This window comes from Curcuma longa, chromosome 1 (genome assembly GCF_044706935.1).
Source record: "Curcuma longa cultivar G26 ecotype Majalengka, Jawa Barat chromosome 1, ITB_CL_G26_1.1, whole genome shotgun sequence".
NCBI classification, from domain to species: Eukaryota; Viridiplantae; Streptophyta; class Magnoliopsida; order Zingiberales; family Zingiberaceae; genus Curcuma; species Curcuma longa.
Window position 1 is genome coordinate 27920810 of NC_133861.1, and position 8739 is coordinate 27929548.

Consider the following 8739-nt stretch of genomic DNA (forward strand, 5'->3'; position numbering starts at 1 on the left):
CGCGCCTCCTCCTCCGCGACGCATCCGCGACGCTGACGTGGCTCCTTTTCTCGCTTCGTCAGCTTCCTCTGTGGCGACGATTGCTAAATCCCGCGGCGGGAATCTTTCTCCCCGTTCCCAAATCTTTCTCCTTGTTCCCAAATTTGCCCGCCAGCACCTCCTTCGCCACGGGATTTCGCTGCTCCTCGTCATCCGTCGCCGCGAGAACACCGCCGTCGCCACGAGAAGACCGCCAACACCAGCGCCTCGCTGCTCCTCGTCTTCCGCTTCGCGCTTCACGCTCTGCCACGCACGTCGCACGTGCGAGGAAGGGATTGTCGCGTTCTCGCCGTCTTGACAACCGGAACAAGAGGGAAGACGGCGGAGGCGTCGTCACGGAGAACGAGGATAGCTTTGGTGGAGACGGGGCTTCTTATCTGGAGAGTCCTGGCACCGGTACGGAAGGGATCGAGGGATTCGAGCTTTCGACCACGTCGATGCCGGTGCTTCCGGGGGAGGAGAAGGACTTCTGGGAGGGGCCGCAGTGGAACGCCCTTGGATTTTTCGTCCAATACCTATGGGCCTTCGGCGTCGGCTTTGTTGTAATATTCCCTTAACCTTTTTGTCTTCGTTGCCTAAGTATTGCTTGTCTATCACATTTAATATGCTTATGCCTTTGCTTTGAAGCTTCTGATTTTTTCCTTTTTTTTTCTTCTTCATCCAAAAGTCTTTTCTTTTTGTCTTTGGTTAATAGCGATCAGCTTTCTGTTGCTAGTATACTTGAAGTAGTGAATCCAAGAAATAGGGAAATCAATATGTTTTAAGTTGATTCCCATACACTTCCAAATCTGTTTGTTTTGGCCATAATTCCATTCCATCTGGGAATGGTGAAACCTCTCATTTTTCCTGCCAAACGATGTGCGAAAGTCTCAAACACTATGAAACCTATCTGCAATGATGCAAGGATGTGAGGATGGTGGCCACAAGAGCCTTCCCTTGAGGCTATTATGGAGTTTGTGACAACGGCAACATAGCAATGGGCACCAACGAGGCAAGGCTACAAGTGAGGTTTCACATCATAAAGGTGAGGCATCCAACTGAGCCATGAGTAATACAACTTCTCATCCTTCTCCTTCATCTAGGGTCAGCGCTTGGTACCTGGCAAGGTTGGCACATAATGTCCGGGTCAGTGACCAAAACCCCAGCTCAGAAGGAAATTTTAAGCCTTGATCCTCTCACTGATTCTTTGCCGGCGGATAGTTTCCCTGTTATTGTTCTCAAATCAGTTTGGGGTTACTTAAAAACCCATCATGACAAATAGCAATCTTCATCTCCTTGCTACACTTATCTCTCCTTCACTTTAACTGACATTTCTTTAGTTTCTATAACTCCAACTTAGAGGATGTGTTTGCAAATCCATGAAATTCAACATATGAACTTGAAGCTTCATCAAATTATGTAGACTATTAATTTTAATATTTTGCTCATGCCCTTGGAGCAATTACTTTTAAGTTTTTTGTACCTTTGATATCTAGCTTTAGATTCAAGGTTTTTTTGAAGTTTTTTTTGTGCACATTGTTGGTCTACCTAATTATTCCATTCCATTATAGATGAACTGAGCTCCATTCTTCCAAGATTTTTGACATTCCATTTAAGTTCACCTTGTTTCTGGACACCAACTAGATATCGTAGGCAAGAGTTTCCTGAACTTATCATCATCATCAAACCTGTTTTTCCCAACTATTTGGGGAACTATTTCTCTGAACTGAACTTATAATGCTCCATTATTATGACATTCCTTGTCTATTTCTGGTGGATCGAATATACCATTCTTGTTAGGGTACTTTGTTTTTCATATATCATATTTGTCTGTTATTAGATGGTCATTTCCTACATCATATTGTTGCAGGTTCTAACAACAAGTTATTCTTCATATTCTAGTTTAGTAGTTATATGATTTGTTCTCATGTTGTCTAATATTTTGAAAATTATCCAGATTGAAGTACTTGCTACTCTGATGAGCAGGAAGTTGTCCATCAAATTCAAGAAAGTTATATTTAAAATCTTATCATAAATTTCTATCCTATGAAGAAATTTTTTAATTAAAATACATGACTCAGGTTATATTTTCTCTTATCTAATGTGTAGGATATTCTCTGACGTTGCTGGGATTCAGATTTTGCAATGTTTGTTAAGGATCAATTCATCCTTTTTGCATCTTTATCTGGAGTGGTGGATGTTAGAGCTAATTGTTATTGCTTTGCTGGAAGTGAGAATTGTATTTTAAGACTGTTGAACCGTTGTGATGAATGACAGAATGTTAGACATTTGTATTGCATTCAAGATTTAGACATTCATATTTGGAATGGTCTTGTGGACTCTATGTTATGAAATATAAATTGTGTTGATATATGTTATGTTGTGCCATCTCCATGAACTGTTGTGATATTTGATGTTTTTGCCATCTTCATGAACTGATGTTTTTGCCATCTCCATGAACTATTGTGAGATTTGATGTTTTTGCCATCTCCATGAACTGATGTTTTTGTCATCTCCATGAACTGTTGTGATATTTGATGTTTTTGTCATCTCCATTTTGAGTAAATCTTGACAACTTAAGTAGGAGATTAGAGTTGTAGTTGTGTTTGGGATTCAGATATTGGAAGTCGTATTGCATTCAGATATTGTAGTTGTGTTTGGGATTCAGATATTGTAACGCTAGTTTGGGATTCAAATTAGATTTGTAGTTGTATTGCATTACAAATTTTGTTGGATATTGATATTGAAGTGGTCTTTCGGCTAAACTAGTTAAATGTCCACACAGAACCTCAACTGGATTTCAATAGAGTCGACTAATACTACAATTTTATGCCTTATAATCTTCCATGTTTGTACTTAGACGACCATATTTGGTACTTAACCGACCATTTTTGGTACTTAGGCGACCATTTTTGGTACTTGACCAGTCATTTTCGGTACTTGGCCAGTCATTTCGGTACTTAGCCAGACATTTTCATAAACAAGAGATCATTTTCGGTATTTAGCCCTCCATTTTTGGTATTTAACCGACCATATTTGGTACTTAACCAACCATTTTTGGTACTTGGTCAGTCGATAATTTTTGGTACTTAGTCGATCATTTTTGGTACTTATCGGACTAATTTTGGTACTTAGCCAGCCATTTTTGATACTTTCCCAGTCATTTTCGGTACTTTCCCAGCCATAATGGATTGGCCTTTGAGTGTTAGATTTATGGTATTAGTCTTGCCCTTTTCTTCTTGTATTTTTGTAGTGATGGTATGTTACTCGTGCTTGAAGATCATGCCGAAATTTTTTATATTTAAGGGGCCAAAATAAGTACCAATTGATTAATATTAAGTACTTCTTATACCTATTTAGGTATTATATTTTTATTTCCTGAATCACACACACAATAATCGAGCTTCCCTCGCTTTTGTGCAACTCCACAGGCAATCAGTTGAGTTTATTTTTTACCCACCTTGATGGGTTGAGTACCGAAATTGGTCCTTTAAATACCGAAAATGGACCCTGAAGTACCGAAAATGGTGGGTGAAGTACCGGAAATGGGGTGCTAAGTACCAAAATTGGATGGAAAAGTACCGAAAAGGGTTGATTACCCACCTTGATGCGTTCTAGAGTTTGAAATTCCTTCAAGAGAGACTTTTGTTTCTAAATTAAGGTATTCTAGATCCACAGTTCTAGAGTTTTGATACCAGTCCTTAATTGATTGTTCAAACCTTTCCGACATTAATTTATCGCATAAATTAATTTTAGTTCCCCACCCTTCAAGTTTACCATGAAATCTAGGTTCAGGTCTTTTCACGGCCTCCTGCCTTCTGACGACCTTACTAAAGCCTTTCACGGATCCATATAGGGATTAGACGCTAAAATAATTTATCGGATAAATTTATCAGAAAAGCTTAGAATTCTCCTTTAAGTATGGTACATACCTCTAGTTTTGCTTCACTAGAAAACCTTTGCGGAGTTTTAGCCTCTCATCTTGTCTTGCCAAACACGCTCTGATACCATTAGAGATAATCACACAACAAGGGATTTTATTGGATCGTCTTGAGTTTAGGCACTAGGGCACTCGAACTCAAGATTAGCAAGCACAATATTTTACAAACTCTCAAGCACTCAAGCACTTACAGACACTTCTTAGTAGGACTTCGGAGTTCTTCCGCCCGTTCTGCTAAGACTTAGTAAGGGGGTTTATATAGATCAGGATGGCTAATAGATAGGAATGACCGGGTACACATGGGGCCCCATCGCATCATTTCCTTTCCATTATATCACTGATTGATTCCCATTATTAAAGGGTGGCTGGCCAAAACCATGAGCCGCCCCCTGGTTTGCAATACCACTTATGAAAAGGAACGGCTCCCCGAGGCTCAGTTCCTTTTCGTACAAATTTCTACAGTATTACACAGTGACAAAAGAGTCCTTCCAAGAGCTGCTTTAATAATTGCTGGAGCATCTTTGCTTTCGTCCGTTGATTCTTCAGCTTGCTTTAATAATTTATAGTGCTTCTCTGGCAAGCATTTTCCTAGAGCACGATCATTGAGAATCACATGGTGCACTAGTCTTGACAGTGCGTCCGCAAGCTCGTTGTTTACTCCTTCAATATGCTCGAATTTTATGTCCACACCTGTCCCTGTAATGTAATCAATAAAGGTTATCCATCTAACACGAGATGGCTTGTTACTAACCGTCTTGTTGAAAAATTTGATGATCGCATGACAATCAGTTCTCAGGGTTATCTCCTTCCGGTCTAAATAATGTATCTTCATTGCTGTTAAGGACTCCATGCATGCATAGATCTCTGCATCAATAGTGGCTTTTATAACAGAAAACCTGCCACTTGCATAAGCACAAATTTTTTCAGTGCTTCGGGAGTCAAATTTATTTTTCTTCCATTTACATACTCCACCCCAGCCTTCCATTGAGCCATCAGTCTCAATAATGATATAGGCCTCCTCAGGTGGTAACTCCAGATCTGGTAAATTTTTTACCAGAGCCTTTATCTCCTTAATAATAACCCAATCTGAAGGTTTGAATCTTCTGTCTCCATGCGGTGAAGTTTTTGAGTATAGTGGCCCCACTATTTTGCTTAAATTAGGAATATGGGACCTTGCGTAATTAAGAATTCCCAGAAAGGATCGTAATCCTTTAAGAGTAGTTAATGTCTCCTCATTGAAGTCAATAATTTTTTTGATAATATGGGGTTGTAATTTAATTTTTCGATTACCAATAACAACCCCCAGAAATTCCATCTCTGCTTGAGCTAACTTCATCTTAGTGGGAGATAAAATTAATCCTTCTTTTTGACAAATATCAAGTACCTTCTCAAGGTGCTCACAATGCAATTCTTCATTTGGTGAGAAAACCAGAATATCATCAATATATACGACCAGGAAATCCTCACATCCTTTGAAGCAATTGTCCATCTTTCTCTGAAAAATTGCCGGTGCATTTTTAAGTCCGAAGGGCATTACTAACCATTCAAACAACCCTTGTGGAACTAAGAAGGTCGTCCACGGGATAGAATCTTTATTCATCATGACTTGGTGAAAACCAGACCGCAGGTCAAACTTTGAGAAAATTTGTGCTAGGGAGAGGGTAATATTTGTACAATTGTAAACAAGTATACATACCTCCCCCCGGAAGTTAGAATCAATGACTCCAGCATTGATTATAAAATTGAGCCGTAGGGCTGCTCAATTGTAAACAATCTAGAAGCAATCCTCGCATAGTATCGCATAGTATCCTTCAGAGAATTCCAAGCTTAAACCTGTTTTAATGAGGCTTTGTTGGTAGGCTAAAATATGTACCTCTTCATTAGTGAAAATATCATAGCCTGCTGCTCCTGCAGTTCTTCTCTTTGGAAAAATTGTTGTTGGAGATATTCTCTTGACTTTGATAAACAATTTTTCTTCTTCATTTCTTACTGGATTCTCTACTGCTCTTCTATCAACAAGACTTCGCAAATATTGCGTATAATCCAGCAGACCTTGGATTACTTGATCTTCTTTTTCATAAGGTGGAATCACCTCATTCTTTTTGAGCACCAAAGTTTTGTTTAAATAGAATGGTCCACATGCCGGACAGACTGTCATCCTGCATAATATGCAATGTAGCCGCATATTGTCAGTAGTAACTAATTTGCAAAAAGTACAGCATACATGTTTACTGTCAGTGATAACTTGATTCTCTTCCCATTCATGAGGGCAATTCTTCATGAAATCCCCTATAAAAACTTGACTTCTCCAGCCACAATTTTCAGCTCCCATCATAAAGACTGCTTCATGAGTCCATGGGGTGTCATTTAGTGCCACATTCACATAGTTTGGACCTGTTTCACCTTCAGAAAATGAACAGATTGCATCAGAATCATCTTCATTAATATCAACAGAAAGAACATCATAATCAGTAGGAATATTTAGCTGATCCATCACAGCTGCCCTTGCAATATTTCTTGTCTTTCGCTTGCAATCTCTGGCAAAATGACCAGGTTCTCCGCAAATAAAGCATTTGCACTTCTTTTGCTGTTCACTCTTCTTTCTTTTGAATACCCTGATATGAGAATCATGGGGTTTTCCTTTGTATGTCTTGGCCTTTCTGACTCCATATTTCTTTTGCCTGTTATTATAATACCCTGGTATGAGTATTTTACTACAGAATGCCAAGTCTTTGGCATACCTTTGTACTGCTACCGTTTTGCATATATTTGCCAAATATTGGTAGGTAAAATGAATTCTAGGTACAATTCCTACCTGATTAGCAGGGTACTTCTCCTTGTAGGCAGCAGCTATTTCTTCACCAATCAGTGGTGGCATTTTCTTAAATATCATATCTGACAATTCAGGACTAATGAACATTCGTCCTGATTTTGCTGCAAGCATTTCAAAGTCTTTTAAATAAGAGAAAATATCCTTCATATTAGCACATGATAATCTTACAATATCTGCATAGGCCTGATCCTGATTTTCTGAACTGTAGATCCCTGATAGGGGTCTTCCGAGTATTGACCAATATCTTCAGGCAAAATGAGGAAGCGCCTAATGGCTGATGAATATAAATCTTCCATTGTGTTTCACCTGCCATATTTACTAAGGCTCCACTTCATCATTCTGAGACGTAGGCCATACGCCATTGTATCCACATTTTCTTTTCATTTTCCTCCCTTCTAGGAGATTTTCAATAAATTGAACTTTTTGTGCATTATTGTTCATCCTCAGGATTTGTTCATCTCAGGATTTGACATCCCAATGTGGAGGTTGCTGTTCATCAAGTACAGAAGTAGGGGAATTTATAGGATAATCCATTTCCAGATTATCGAGGCCCAAGAAATAAGAGCCTAAATCTTCCTCTTCACTTTCTTCAAAATCTTCATTTATTTGCATATCATCTCTTTCTCTTGGCAGATCATCATCAAGATCATAGAATGGATCTTCATCCCACGGAGTGTCTTCCCAGATGCTCGGGAGAGCACACTCTTCTTCATCATCACTCTCACTTATCCAGCCGTAGCAGGGAAATTTTTTCTTCTTGTGGAGTCCACATCTTCTGGTTTTCTTTCTGAAGCTCCAAACTTGTCTTCTGGTGCTGGAATAATTATTTCTGGTGTTGGGATTATTACAATATCATCAGCTTCCCATCCTTCTGGTGGATACTTTTCGCATAAATCTTTTGAATTCTTCTCTGTAGCTGGTGTTATTTCATCATCATCATCATCATCCCCCCAGCCTGTTGGAGTGATAGGGAGGTAGTATTCTGGTGGCCTTTCTGGCGCTGAATAATCAACATAGTAGTCGAACTTTCCACTGGGCTCTCCCAGTGTGTCCCATATTGGTTTTGGCTTCTTGGGTTGAACTTTTTGGGCACAAAGCATCCCAATGAATTCCTCTTCTCCTTCATTTCTAATTTCCTCAATGTCCAGATTGCTCATCCTTCTTGGTTGAGATTGTTTAGCTGACTGGTATCCTTGGAAAGAAAGAACAACCGAACCATCCATTAGTGTAGTAGTTCTCACCTCCTGAGTGATCCGGACTTGATTTATTGCTGGTGGTTGCAGCGTCCATCTCATTCCTTGCAATTCTGCTGTGGTTCTTGGTGCAGCTGATACTGCATGAATTCCTGCACTAGCCAGATAGTCTGCCACATTCTGAACATTTATCTAAAATCAGCATGACTGGTATTAGTCAGTCTGCCTATTAAACCTCTGGTAATTAACAGATTTGATTCAGCAGTGTTCCAAACCTCATATCTGATTAGCATATTTGGTGCAATATACACCAATTGTGTACCTTCAGATAGGTCTATCTCCATGGTACCGATGATGGATCTATCATCCGTCCATCGTGTATCCCTCAGTACTATTAAAGCATTAACTCCAGCATTCCTGCGATGCAAAGCATGAACTCTTATCATTACTAATCCCAGATGTACCAGTTGCATACCTTCCCTTCGCAAAGTTGTATAACTTTCTTGATTTATTAAAGGAAGATTCTGCTGTCCTCCGGTAACCCTATGCCTCGGTTCTGACCAACTAGAAGAATATAGAGTTTCAGCAGGGACTAGTGAAGCTCTTCTTCTTTGAGATTTCTTCCCCCATGAAGTCTTCTATGGGCTTCATATCTCAATCTTGCCATTCTTCGGTAACTTCGTATCTGATCTTCCTGCGAAGAATGATAACATGTTTGGATTTCCTGGTCGTATATATTGATGATATTCTAGTTT

General features: G+C 39.5%; 2 pseudogenes; both read right to left on the bottom strand.

Moving 5' to 3' along the window:
- Positions 1-6051: 6051 nt before the first annotated feature.
- Positions 6052-7232, bottom strand: LOC141827361 (uncharacterized; annotated as a pseudogene).
- An 18-nt stretch (positions 7233-7250) lies between these two features.
- Positions 7251-8457, bottom strand: LOC141827369 (uncharacterized; annotated as a pseudogene).
- Positions 8458-8739: the final 282 nt, after the last annotated feature.